Source organism: Pinus tabuliformis, chromosome 8 (assembly GCF_031772625.1).
Source record: "Pinus tabuliformis cultivar Carrire ecotype Pingquan chromosome 8, CPIR1, whole genome shotgun sequence".
In the NCBI taxonomy this organism is placed as follows: Eukaryota; Viridiplantae; Streptophyta; class Pinopsida; order Pinales; family Pinaceae; genus Pinus; species Pinus tabuliformis.
Window position 1 is genome coordinate 1,716,030,840 of NC_142294.1, and position 15,538 is coordinate 1,716,046,377.

A 15,538-nucleotide genomic window follows, 5' to 3' on the forward strand; every position below is an offset into this window, starting at 1 on the left:
GACTCAACAAACACACAAAAACATTTACAGTTATTTTGTACACAGGAGGCGGAATAACAGCAAGGAAAAGGGGTTTCAAACAGACATATACTGATCGCAGGCAACAAAATTCAGGAATAGAACTGGAAAGAATGAATTACAGAAACCAAAACTGCACAAAGACTAGCCTGATCAGCGCACCTGTAACATAGGGAATTTGAAATGCAGCGCACCTTCTCCACTCGGGAAGTGCGCTAAAGTTTAGATTCTCTAAACAGGACCTGCGCTGGGCCAGAAACGAGACTCTGTTCGGGTTCCGGGTCACAGTTTGCAGTTCAGTTCATGGGTTTTGGCCGAGCAAAAGGTAATCAGTAATGCAACAATCAGGGGTAGATCTAAGGAGGATCTAAGAGCTATCACAAGGGCAATCAAAGAGTTTGTGAGCCAGTTGTTTAAATCATAAACAGATCTCGTAGATGGACTGAAGTAGCATTTATCTACTTTGCATTTGCTATGGCATATGCAGTTCAAATTCTACCTGTAAGTTTATGAAATAGACAACAAGGAATGATAAACAAACAAACTAACATCTCCCCAGTGGAGTCACCATTTTGTTACAGGGAAAAGTGTCTATATAGAACTGCTCTATCCCACTAAGGTGTGATAGCTGCCTTAGAAACAAACAGAGTAAAGCTACTTTCGTTTTTCCTTTATGAATTATAGATAGAGAGGAACAGAAATACCAACATCTGTCTTGCGCTAATCTCCTGGTTTGATTCCTCTCTTCCTTGATAGTCTTTCGCTACTTGTTCCCTTGCACGCCCAGCTTCACAAAGTACCTGTAAGATCACAATAGCATACCACTATACAAAGACGTGGATCTATAATCATAAACGATCTAGGATCAGATGTAAATTGACCATACAAATGCAGAAAACATCTATGACACAAGAGTATGGAGGAAAACTTGAATAGCTTTTATTGATAAACAAGAAAGAGCCAAGAGGAGTTACAACCAGTTGTTCTAACCCAGCATCAACCTCTCAGCAAGGAAGCCCCTCTTCACCTCATACAAAGCTTAGATCACCCAAAAATCTGATGTTTGTCTCAAGAAACCAACAACAATTCCTTACAATATGCAAAATTTCGGCCTCTGGATCTCTGGGATGAGGGATCCATATATAGATATCTGTAATGGAGATGAGTCAGCTTATGATTTGATTAGTGTCTTCCCTCTGATAGTTCTTGCTTCCACTTGGAGATTGATGATCTCTTACTCATCCTTGGTCGAATCTAGAGAGACAAGTGTCACAGGAGAAGTTTCGGGAAGCTTCCATTGCCTCTCCACCTCGCGGAATGACACTGCCATTTGTCATTTCCCGCCCATCGCACCCCATAGAAGGGATTTTTGAAATGCAATGCACCCACACAGTGTATTTAGGTGAGATGCAACGCACTTGGCCAGTGGAGCAGCTGAAATGATCTTGTTTTGACCAATTCTGAGCAATTTTTCATGGAGAACTTCTGGGAGAAGTTGTAATCTGTTGACCTTGTTCCTTTAGGGGTTAGAACAACACTTTTAAGGACTTAGGAGCCCTTGGTTTATGGACATTTCATGCTTGGGGTTGTAGGGCGCAAAAATGTCTATAACAAGAAGGAGCCTCATCAGATCCCTTTCCTTTGTCAGAAGCTTTAGATTTACAATCCCTTTTGTGGTGCCCTTCCTTTCCACATTTCTAGCACACCACCTTTACAGGTTTTCTTGGAGATTTAGATCTCCCACTCGATGAATTATTTTTTTTTATGTTCTGGGTCCGCCCTCGTGTTAGCGTTCGAATTTGCCTCAGGCTGAGGAAGGCAAAACTCGAGGCCACATCAAACCACGCTCAGCCTCGTAGCTAGCCCTACGAGGACAGGAGAGGGCTCTCTCCGGGTATATCTCGGCAAAAGGTAATCAAAAGGGCTGAGATGACTGAATTGATGACTAATTTTAGGCTAGGTATAAAGTACAAGGACTATGGAATTTATTTTTTGAAGTTTTGCTGAATTCAAGGGAAAGGCAATTTTGGGTGCGGAGATGAGGCACAGCTTTTGCAGAGGTATACTTGGGGCAAGATAGGCGATTGTTTTGATGCCTTTAAAGTGAGTGAATGAATAGTCCTGACAGGTGAGGAGCTAAGGAGAGCAAGGAAGTCTCAAGGATTCTCCTTAAACTGAAGAAAACATGGAAAATTAAACAAACTTAAAGGCAGAGCATAGCAAATTTATGGATTCTACCTTAACACTTCATTTGTTTAATTGCAGAAGAATAAATAAGGAAAGTGATACACATACACAACTTACAAGTACTAAGAGAAACATACCATCAACACAAAAGGCCACATGAATCCCAAATAGTGCTGCAAAACCCTGGTCTATCCTTTGCCGAAATTGCAGATAAAATATGTACAATAGTGTATCAAGCTATTCCTAAGAGTCCAACCATTAAAATGACTAAGAAAATACATAATATAGGCAATCTAACACATTCCCTTGCCTCTAGGGGTCAAGCTCATCATCCTAGGAGCTGTTTCAACCAATTCTAAACAAAGTACTATAATCTAGGCAGTCAAAACAACTTGCCTCTATAAGCTAGGAAAAGGGGCAGTGAGGTCATTTTTTGCATGCTTTTTGACCTTTTGGGGACCCAAATCTTGATGAAATTCCTTGGCAATGGCTGAGCAGATGTATTTCATCATGAAAAATCCAAAAATGCAAACCTTTCGTGATTTGGACCTCCCCGTCTTCAGGGTAGCCCGCGGCGCGCTACGCGTTGAGGCCAAAAACCTGTTTTTTATAAAAAAAAAATTCAAAATTGACAAAAATTTCCCCAAATTTCTTGAAATTTGGGTTGGGTGTCCCCAATCAAGTGTTATGCTCAGTCAAAGAGGCTTCGGCCAAAATTCGGAGTGGATCAGGCCTTTTCCGTCATTTTAGTGCCTTGCTCAATCGCCTCTTAAGGATCTTAATTTTGGCCTTGCAAACATGTATGCGGGCCCAGTAATGATTCTTCATGTGACGAAGCAAGTCTTTGTCTCTATTGGCTTTCGCCAACAACCCCTCCAAGTGTCGGTTGACCTTCTCAAGCATAAATTTCCGCGCAACAGGTGTCAAATCACCCGGTCTTTTACGGGCCAACCTACGGTCATCACGAATTTGTTGCAGCTCTATAAGTGTGTGCTCGTCCTATAACTGTTTATTGCGCTGCTCTAGATACCTGATATATGAAGCTGTCTCATCATGACTAGTAACAAAACCTGATGGCTCACCTGAAGGCCTCTCCTCATGCTTGGGATTCTTGCCCTTATCCTGTACCTGCGGTGCTGTTGTCGAAAGCGAGGCCCCTTCCACACGAGGTGGAGATAACACTCGCTGTCCTGATGAAGTCAACGAGACCCCTTCCACCCCGGGTGGAGATAGTACTCGTCGTGCAGATGCAAATAAGGCCCTGTGTCCTCGCTGATATGTCGCACATGCTAGAGCGCTGACATGCTCTATCTCAGGAATGTCAAACTGATGTGAAGGACCTCCCTCATCATGAACAATCTCAGAAGTGGCTGTGGCGCTGTGAAAAGATCACGAGAAATAAAATCCTCCCAAGTAATGCCCTACTGTGCCAACTGATGCATCACTATGATTTTGATCAATGCATAATGATAGATGCTTTTATGCTGATGTGCTGGGCTCTTCCTTTGTACTAAAGGCACCATTCTCTCTATGTTGCGACACATAAAAAATGGAATATTCATCATACATACCCTTGTGAAATGCATCAACAAACGGACATGGTACGCGTAGAGACATGAGAATCTGCCCTCGCAACTGAAATATCGAATGATGAGTTTCATCAATGGCGCATACTCATCCCTTAGGAATCTGAAAGGAAAAACTGCAGTCAAGTGTCTCATACATCCGGGCTTAATATATGGCTCATAGTAATATGTGTCTAACTGTTGGCGTTTACTCCATTCTTCCCCCACATTTTGTATCCCAGTGGCCTGAGAAATAGTCTCGGGTTACAAGGTGAAATTCACTCTGGCAAGGTTTACAAGACCACTCTGCAAATGTAGAACAAATAAATGGACTAGTTCCCGATGATGCTGGATTTGTGAGATCCGCTCACAATATGCAAAACATGATTGATACCGGAAACAATCCATTGCAATTGGACAAGCTTGCAATTGAGCCAAAGAGGTAGGCTCCTCCCTGACATGCCGACCACCTTTGCCACCTTTGTGATACCTTCTTGGCTCTGGTGTAGAATCACTATCATAATCCTGCTCATAAGCTGACTCGGTTTCTGACATGTTCTTTAAAACCAAGGTAGCTGGAATATATATGCTGATATACATGTGTGCAAAATTGACTGTGGAATTTTTCTTTTTTTTCAAAATGCTGTGACCAAGGGGACACAAATATATAAGGGAAATGTTAGGAAAGGAGAAACATTAGGGAAATAGGGGCAATGAGGATAAAACAAGGAATTTAGGGAAGGGAAAGGGCATAGAAATTATGATATTTTAGGGTTTGGGGTGAAGTAGGGAATATTATGGTTGTAATAGAAAGGAGGGGTTAGAATTTTGTAGGAGGATAGTGTAGGTTTTTATGAAGAATTTTTGAGGAAAATGTTGGTGAATATGGGAGGGGTAGGAAACACAAAAGTGGGAAAACCTTGGCAACATGTAGTTTTGAAACCCTAGCAAACTAGGCCTTTGAATCCACACAGCAACTTTAGGGTTTTTAACATTTAATTTTCATGGCACATCTATCATAATTTTTTCTCATTAATCTTGCAAAACCAAGAACCAACCATGGAAATGAAGCCTACCTGTGGTTTGCTTGAATTAGGAGAGGAGTTGAATACTTGTTGGCGAATTTCTGTGCAGAATTCCCAACGCGTAGCGCACCTCACCCAACGTGTAGCATGCCCTTGGTGCATAGCATACGAGTAAATTTACACTGAGAAAATGATGCTAATGCGTAGCACGCCATGGGTGCGTAGCGCGCCCAACCTGATGCGTAGCGCGCACCCAGCTACATAGTGCCTTTTGCAGGAGGCTTTTGGAGGCCTTACCGGTGTCAAAATCGGGAGCAGGATAGCTCGTTGGAAATTTATTTGAGTATAATTTCCAACACAACTAGAATATTTAAATTTGGAGTTCATTTGCCCTGTGAAAAATCAAATCTCCCAAGACTGGTCAAAATGTTCCAAATGAGGCTGCCTCAAGGCAGAGTGCTGTTGCCGTCAACTTGTGAATGCCTTCCTCAACTCCAAATTGAGCTCATGATAGCTCATTTGAAAGATCTTTGTGTCTAGTTATCATTTAACGCATCATAAAAGTCATTTGGCCAACCAAGCTAGGAGAAAACTTGATTTTCCCAAGGTCACTTCAGAGGTGCATTCGATTCTCCTGAGGCAACGGTATTTTTGACATTTCTCTAAAACCATGACACCTGTGTAAAAAGTGAAGGAGGATTTTCTTCTGTGGCATGTTGTGGACAAAAACCTCTCTCCGTTTTTCCAAATTCATTTTTGATTGCTCAGAAACATGATGTGAGTAAAACCTATCCCGATGTGTGAAACAAGGGCTTTTGTCGAAATGAAGCGAAATGAAGGGGATGAGGGGCTTCTAAATTCTTGGGGAAATTTTTGGAAGTAGGGAGGGATGTTAGGAAGCAGGGGAAAGTGGAATATCATAGATCGAGTGAGGGGAAGGGGTCCAAAAGGGCAAAACACAGGCCTAGCCTAGAAAATTACCAAGTTGTGGCAAGAAACTAGGGTTTGTGCAAAAATGAGGAATTTCGGGGATCTCAGTGATGGGAAGTGTTTGATAAGGTACATGAAAGATAGGGGAAGGTGTATGAACATCTGGATACAATTTTTGCTAATGATTTTACCATCCAAGAGAAATTAGCTTTCAAAACCCTAGGAGAGGGAAATGACCTTGCCTAGGTGCAACTGAAGCATGAACAAGGTGTAAAATGACTCATTAGACACTGACATGATAATGAAAACCCTATGAATGATGATAGACTCAGCAGAACGATGACATGGACCGACATTTGGACAACTTTAGGAGTGAAAGCAAACCGTGGACCTAATGCCCAGTGACCAAATTTTTCTTGAGGACTCACTGAAATGACAAAATTTGACCTTGACACTCTGAGACCACTTTGTAAGAGAATATTTGATCACTGGAGGAAGGCTGGAAAGACTGACACTAACATTGGCTCCAATGGGGATGGTAGCTCCTTGGAGGTGCCAAGAACGACAGATCTTTGGGAGAGCAGACCAGCACCTTCGTCCATTGGGCAATGGAGTCAAAAACTCAAACTAAAATGCATGACTGAAAACTGATGACTCGGATGAGACAAATTGACTTTCACTCAACTAAAAACTGACTCAATTCTTAAACAGAACCGACAAACTAGAAATGATGCTCAAAGGGGAGCTTATTCATCACAACCTACTCTAACAGTTTCATTCATCACCTGATCAAGTGAAATGAAACAACCAGTGCAACCAAGTAAGTATTCCATCTGCTGTTCCAATTTTCCGCAAGTGCTCACTTATGAAAAACAAGAGAGAAGTACTGAAAGGCAACTCCCATGACAACTTGGAAACAGATCCGTTGAATGATATGAATTCTCTATCCGCCTCCAAAAACACTGCATAAGGATCTTGAATTTCATGCACACTGGGACTTAGCTCATCCAATGGATTACTTCTCTTCTCTTCATACCATGAATGCAAACTTTGATCTGAGCCTTGTGATGAGACCTCTGCTAAAAATGACAAAGAAACCGGCTGCCGTATCAAGCTCATGTCAGCACATGTTTCAAGCTCACATGTAGTCAATGTAGAAAGACTTTGACTGCAAACCTCATCCAAAACATCAGCTATTGGATCATGAAAAACTTGAAAAGACTACTGTAATGTATCCATTGAAAATGTATGACATCCTTCTAGCTGTTCATCTTTTTCTTGAGAGATTTTACGAAGATTCTGCCTTATAAACTGAAATGATTCGAAACAAAAGGGTATAGAATCTTCCTGCATCATCAAATCATGTATTTCATCTTCCACAACTTCATCTGTAATCTGTCCTTCAATTTCATTTGGTGGCTGCAAATCTGATGCTACAGGCTACTCAAGAATTTTGTTATCTATCTCATCCTCAACATTAACACTGAGAAATTGCTGATTTGTTATAGGCTGTTCATTTGAATATTTACTATGCAATATACCCTTCAAAAACTGAAATGATTCAAAACAGAATGGTACGGAGTCACCTTAAATCATTAAATCATGTGTGTGCACTTCCAAGTCTTCAGCTGCAACTTGACAATCAATGGCTTTTAGGGGCTGCAAATCTGAATATGAGAAGTCTTGAACAAAATTTTCATTGCTCTCAAGATGGTCCAAATCAAAACTTGTTGACAACTGATTTCTGATTGCATGGAAGTTGTCTCTAATGAACTGACATGAATCAAAACAAAAAGGCAAAGATCCTTCACTTATTTCAAAATTTGCTGCACTTTCCTCGTCACTGTCATAGCTGGTATGTGAGGGCTGAACATTGTATTCAAGCTGCTGAAAATGAACTTCTTCCTCCCACAAACTAGCTGCTGGTTTGATTGCAAGATTAGCTTCTGTTTGGAGAACATAATCATCATCATATTGATCAAACTGTGGTAAATCATCAGTATAAGAGACATCATCAAGCATGTAGGTCATATAAATAGATCTCTCTTCTCTAAGATGATTTATAAGACAATCATTATCAGATCTATAACAACTGGTATAAGAAATAAAATGTTTTGAATCAGCAACTTGTTCTTCTTCAATTAGCGAGCCATGGGCTTGAACATTATTCTCATTCCTTGCATTGATCTTGTCCATCATATTTTCCACTGCACTTACCAAAATTTCAAGCTTCACCTCTAGAGATGTTGATTCGGCCGGATCTATGTTTTTCATCTCTTCTTCTTTCAACCTTGCCCTTAGGATTAGCAGATGAGCCTCTACATTTACTGCACTATTTTGCATCTCGTGAAGTGTTGCAATATCCCTTTCTCTCATCTGAAACTCCATCTCCGGATCAAAGGCACCCGGATAGTGCAAGAGAGCCGATCTAGGAGTAGGTCTTATATCAACTGGCATCGAATAATAAACTTGATTAAATCTGGCAGAAAATTGTTGTACTGTCTCCCCTGGTAGTCTTTTCAGCTGGTTGTACTCTTCTACAATCAAGAAAAGGTTCTGCCCGATCATCCACCTATCGAGAAAAACTTTGACAAACTACTGGAAATCTGAAATGCTTGCATCAGGCAGGGCTTTGAACCAACTCTTCACTTTGGCTTGCAAAGAAAGAGCAAAAAGCCTTATACTAACATCTTCGCTATCAACTTCAAAAAGGTCTAGAAAAGACTCAAAATTCTGCACATGTTGCTCAGCGTTGACATTCTTACTTTCACCGTCAAACCTCGGCAAGTATAGATCATAGTTTTTGGGGAAAGCATGGAGAACAGAAGGTAAAACAAGAGGTTTATAGCGATCTGGAATTTTACAAGGTTTAGGGGTATGTACAGCAGGTATGGAATTAGTCTTGGTCTCCTGAGGTTCATCAATTTGAAGATGGTCATCACAAAATTTAGAAGAAAGGTCTTGATCAAGCTCAAAGGTATGCAAATCTTTGGAATTCACAATCTTCAAAGGGAAAGAATCAACTGCAGGTCGAGGATCTCTTCTCAAACATAGTATACTTTGTAAAGCCTTCTTGACATTCTTGGGAAAAGAGAAGAAATAATTTATGACAAAGAACAAAATGTCTTGGATGAAATTCCAACTTGAATACCTAATCTGTCTATGTTGTCCTTTCATGTTTTTGCTGGTCGGGATCATCCTCCAGTGGAGTCTTTGGATCTGATCTCGAAACTGATTTAGAGTCGCCAGGTGAATGATTTCAGCCTTGCCAGTGTCTTATCGTTTTCCACCATCAACAATCAGATCTGAACTTGATGCATGTACTGGGGTAATTAACAAGTTAATTGTCACATTTACAAGCTAGACCGGAGATTGACTGAAGCAGCGTTTATCTACTTCTGCTAATGCAAAGAAAAATCAATTCGAAGGCTACCTGGCATAACTTCAGGCTCCGTCTGTAGCTTATAAAACAAATGACATCAACCAGCAAACCATTTGTTCTTCCCTAGTATGGTCGCCACTATGTTAGCGTTCGAATTTGCCTCAGGCTGAGGAAGGCAAAACTTGAGGCCACATCAAACCACGCTCAACATCGTAGCTAGCCCTACGAGGACAAGAGAGGGCTCTCTCCGGGTCTATCTCGCCAAAAGGTAATCAAAGGGGCTGAGATGACTGAATTGATGACTAATTTTAGGCTAGGTATAAAGTACAAGGACTATGGAATTTATTTTTTGAAGTTTTGCTGAATTCAAGGGAAAGGCAATTTTGGGTGCGGGAATGAGGCACAGCTTTTGCAGAGGTCTACTTGGGGCAAGATGGGCGATTGTTTTGATGCCTTTAAACTGAGCGAATGAATAGTCATGACAGGTGAGGAGCTAAGGAGAGCAAGGAAGTCTCAAGGATTCTCCTTAAACTGAAGAAAACATGGAAAATTAAACAAACTTAAAGGCAGAGCATAGCAAATTTATTGATTCTACCATAACACTTCATTTGTTTAATTGCAGAAGATTAAATAAGGAAAGTGATACACATACACAACTTACAATTACTGAGAGAAACACACCATCAACACATAAGGCCACATGAATCCCAAATAGTGTTGCAAAACCCTGGTCTATCCTTTGCCAAAATTGCTGATAAAATATGTACAATAGTGTATCAAGCTATTCCCAAGAGTCCAACCATGAAAATGACTAAGAAAATACATAATATAGGCAAGCTAACACATTCCCTTGCCTCTAGGGGTCGAGCTCATCATCCTAGGAGCTGTTTCAACCAATTCTAAACAAAGTACCATAATCTAGGCAGTCAAAACAACTTGCTTCTATAAGCTAGGAAACCAATTCATTCATTAAATGTTTGCTATTTTATGAATTAATCATCTAGAATAGGTAAATAAGTGTCAAGTCAACATAAAATTACATCAAGGAGGGTGAAAAATCCCATCACAAGTCAAAACTGGTCAAACTGGCTGCGTTTTCCTGAGCTGAAGATGAAAATTTTGGAAAATATCCTGATGCGTAGCACGCAAAACCCTACGCGTAGCGCGCCTTTCCACCAACTTTTGGGGCACGTCTCGATGTCCAAATTGGGCTCATGTTGGCTTGTTGGAAAGCCCTAGATGTCTACTTTCCAACCCAGGTGGAATTTGCCAATTTGATGTCCATTTACCACTCCAAAAGTGCATTCTCCCAAGGCTGCTACCTGTGTGTCCAAAAAGGGGCAGTGAGGTCATTTTTTGCATGTTTTTTGACCTTTTGGGGACCCAAATCTTGATGAAATGCCTTGGCAGTGGCTGAGCAGATGTATTTCATCATGAATAATCCAAAAGTGCAAATCTTTCGTAATTTGGACCTCCACATCTTCAGGGTCGCGCGCGGCGCGCTATGCGTTGAGGCCAAAAACCTGTTTTTTATAAAAAAAATTCAAAATTGACAAACTTTTCCCCAAATTTCTTGAAATTTGGGCTGGGGGTCCCCAATCAAGTATTATGCTTAGTCAAAGAGGCTTCAGCCAAAATTTGGAGTGGATCGGGCCTTTTCCATCGTTTTAGTGCCTTGCTCAATCGCCTCTTAAGGATCTTAATTTTGGCCTTGCAAACATGCATGCGGGCCCAGTAATGATTCTTCATGTGACGAAGCAAGTCTTTGTCTCTATTGGCTTTCGCCAACAACCCCTCCAAGTGTCGGTTGACCTTCTCAAGCACAAATTGCCGCGCAACAGGTGTCAAATCACCCGGTCTTTTATGGGCCAACCTACGGTCTTCACGAATTCGTTGCAGCTCTATAAGTGTGTGCTCGTCCTCTAACTGTTTATTTCACTGCTCTAGATACCTGTTATATGAAGCTGTCTCATCATGACTAGTAACAAAACCTGATGGCTCACCTGAAGGCCTCTCCTCATGCTTGGGCTTCTTGCTCTTATCCTGTACCTGCGGTGCTGCTATCGAAAGTGAGGCCCCTTACACACGAGGTGGAGATAACACTCGTTGTGCTGATGAAGTCAACGAGACCCCTTCCACCCTGGGTGGAGATAGTACTCGTCGTGCAGATGCAAATAAGGCCCTGTGTCCTCGCTGATATGTCGCACATGCTGGAGCGCTGACATGCTCTATCTCAGGAATGTCAAACTGATGTGAAGGACCTCCCTCATCATGAACAATCTCAGGAAGTGGCTGTGGCGTTGTGAAAAGATCACGAGAAATAAAATCCTCCCAAGTAATGCCCTGCTGTGCCAACTGATGCATCACTATGATTTTGATCAATGCATAATGATAGATGCTTTTATGCTGATGTGCTGGGCTCTTCCTTTGTACTAAAGGCACCATTCTCTCTATGTTGCGACACATGAAAAATGGAATATTCATCATACATACCCTTGTGAAATGCATCAACAAACGGACATGGTATGCGTAGAGACGTGAGAATCTGCCCTCACAACTTAAATATCGAATGATGAGTTTCATCAATGGCGCATACTCATCCCTTAGGAATTTGAAAGGAAAAACTGCAGTCAAGTGTCTCATACATCTGGGCTTAATATATGGCTCATAGTAATATCTGTCTAACTGCTGGCGTTTACTCCATTCTTCCCCCACATTTGGTATCCCAGTGGCCTGAGCAATAGTCTCGGGTGACAAGGTGAAATTCACTCCGGCAAGGTTTACAAGACCATTCTGCAAATGTAGAACAAATAAACAGACTAGTTCCCGATGATGCTGGATTTGTGAGATCCGCTCACAATATGCAAAACATGATTGATACTGGAAATAGTCCATTGCAAGTGGACAAGCTTGCAATTGGGCCAAAGAGGTAGGCTCCTCCCTGACATGCCGACCACCTTTGCCACCTTTGTGATACCTTCTTGGCTCTGGTGTAGAATCACTATCATAATCCTGCTCATAAGCTGACTCGGTTTCTAACATGCTCTTTAAAACCAAGGTAGCTGGAATATATATGCTGATATACAACTGTGTGAAAAATTAACTGTGGACTTTTTCTTTTTTTCAAAATGTTGTGACCAAGGGGACACAAATATATAAGGGAAATGTTAGGAAAGGAGAAACATTAGGGAAATAGGGGCAATGAGAATAAAACAAGGAATTTAGGGAAGGGAAAGGGCATAGAAATTCTGATATTTTAGGGTTTGGGGTGAAGTAGGGAATATTATGGTTGTAATAGAAAGGAGGGGTTAGAATTTTGTAGGAGGATAGTGTAGGGTATTATGAAGAATTTTTGAGGAAAATGTTGGTGAATATGGGAGGGGTAGGAAACACAAAAGTGGGAAAACCTTGGCAGCATTTAATTTTGAAACCCTAGCAAACTAGGCCTTTGAATCCACACAGCAACTTTAGGGTTTTTAACATTTAATTTTCACGGCACATCTATCATAATGTTTTCTCATTAATCTTGCAAAACGAAGAACCATCCATGGAAATGAAGCCTACCTGTGGTTTGCTTGAATTAGGAGAAGAGTTGAATACTTGCTGGCGAATTTCTAGGCAGAATTCCCAATGCGTAGCGCACCTCACCCAATGCGTAGCACACCCCTGGTGCGTAGCGCACGAGTAAATTTACACTGAGAAAAGGATGATGATGCGTAGCACACCATGGGTGCGTAGCGCGTCCAACCTGATGATAGTGAATTTTGTAGGAGGATTTTGGAGGCCTTACCAGTGTCAAAATTTGGTGCAGGATAGCGTGTTGGAAAGGTCATTGAGTCTACTTTGCAGCAAAACTATAATATTTCTATTTGGGGTTCATTTGCCCTGTCAAAAATCAAATCTCCCAAGATTGGTCAAAATGTGCCAAATGAGGCTGCCTCAAGGCAGAGTGTTGTTGTCGTCAATGTTTGAATGCCTTCCTCAACTCCAAATGGAGCTCATGATAGCTCATTGGAAAGCTCTTTATTTCGCGTTATCATTTGACTCATAAAGAAAGTTATTTGGCCAACCAAGCTAGGAGAAAACTTGATTTTCTCAAGGTCACTTCAGAGGTGCATTCGATTCTCCTGAGGCAACGGTATTTTTGACATTTCTCTAAAACCATGACACCTATGTAAAAAGTGAAGGAGGTTTTTCTTCCTTGGCCTGTTGTGGACAAAAACCTCTCTCATTTTTCCCAAATTGATTTTCTATTGCTCAAAAATAGCATGTGAGTAAAACCTATCCCGATGTGTGAAATAAGGGATTTTATCGAAATGAAGCGAAATGAAGGGGATGAGGGGATTCGAAATTTTTGGGGAAATTTTTGGAAGTAGGGAGGGATGTTAGGAAGTAGGGGAAAGTGGAATATCAGAGATCAAGTGAGGGGAAGGGGTCCAAAAGGGCAAAACACAGGCCTAGCCTAGAAAATTGCCAAGTTGTGGCAAGAAACTAGGGTTTGTGCAAAAATGAGGAATTTGGGGGATCTCAGTGATGGGAAGTGTTTGATAAGGTACATGAAAGATAGGGGAAGGTGTATGAACATATGGATACAATTTTTGCTAATGATTTGACCATCCAAGAGAAATTAGCTTTCAAAACCCTAGGAGAGGGAAATGACCTTGCCTAGGTGCAACTGAAGAATGAACAAGGTGTAAAATGACTCATTAGACACTGACATGATAATGAAAACCCTATGAATGATGATAGACTTAGCAGAATGATGACATGGACCGACATTTGGACAACTTTAGAAGGAGTGAAAGCAAACCCTAGACCTAATGCCTAGTGACCAAATTTTGCTTGAAGACTCACTGAAATGACAAAATTTGACCTTGACACTCTGAGACCACTTTGTAAGAGCATATTTTATCATTGGAGGAAGGCTGGAAAGATTGACACTAACACCTCGTACAGACAAGGCATCACCATTTTGGATCTCAATATTTTTCCGTCTCATCCCCTCCGTTAGCAAGGATGAGACTATTTCATCAAAATGCAAGGTAGTTGCATTGCTACCTATTGCAATAACCATACTATCCCACGAATCTAGTAGAGAACACAACAAATTGATGCACTTATCTTCATCTAAAATTTTAATATCAACAGATGCTAACTAACTTACCACAGTATTAAATGCATTCAGATGCTTAATCACTGAGTTTCCATCTTTCATCCTCGGGTTATACAACGTTTTCTACAAGAATAGTTTATTCACCAGAGACTTAGATTGGTCCAAAGTCCCTAACTTGTCCCACAAAGCCTTCGCCATAGCTTCCCTTGATACATTCAACAATACTAAATCTGAGACACACAATCGTATTGTGCTATTTGCCTTCTGATCAAACTTCTTCCATTCTTCATCGGACACTCCCATTGGTTTAGTTCCCAGATCTATCGTGATCCACTAGTCTTTATCCAGCAACAGATCCTCCATCTTGAGTTTCCACAACTCAAAACTCTGACTATTAAATTTCTCGATCTTTATCTTTCCACTGCTCGCCATCTTCTTTCACCACTAGAATTGATCTCACAGATCTCCCACTGAACAGGGTCTACCACAGGCCCGAGTGAAACCCCTCAGCAACAAAGGTGTCCCCTTGAAGCCAAAACTACTTTGATACCAAATGTAGGTTTTAACCCCATTGAAAAATTAACTGCATATGAATTCTAAAACATAGAAAATAAACAATGTGAGATCATAACACATAAAACACATATACACAGAGATTTTCCCCTAGATCTCAAAACCAAGACTACTAGCTTCATTTTTCATTATTTTCCTTTCAATGTTACAATACATATTTATACATGCCGAAGCGTCCAATACCATGGACCGAAAACCATCACATCCAAAAACAACATGTGCAAAAATCATGCACAAAACCATAGGTGGGTCCGCCCAACCTAACATAGGGTCCAAAACCAAAATTTTATGGGGTGCTGCCTCGGACCCCATAAAGTGGGGTTACGGGTGCCCTTCAAACCCCCTGTTAACTACGTGGAAAGAATATAACACAACCCAACATTTCTTAGGTTAGAATCAATCAAGAGGGCCTACCTCTTGGTTGCTTATCCTATTTGATAATGTCCTCGCTTGCTCGTTCCAACAATCTCTCGCTCCCTTCTTTGAGCTCTTGAAACAAGTACACAACAACAACACACAAACATAACAATAGAAAAATTACAATTCAACCTACTTAATGAGTCAAGAAGCATCAAGGCATGAATATGTAATATTACAGAACATGTAGGAAATCAATCGATAATTTCATATATTAATATCAAAGAGAGATTACAACCATTTGTCTTGACGTTGCAGTATTCCTCTGACAAGACCAGGTTCCCACACACTTCTGCTAGCATTCCATGATGGCTTCAAACAACAATAG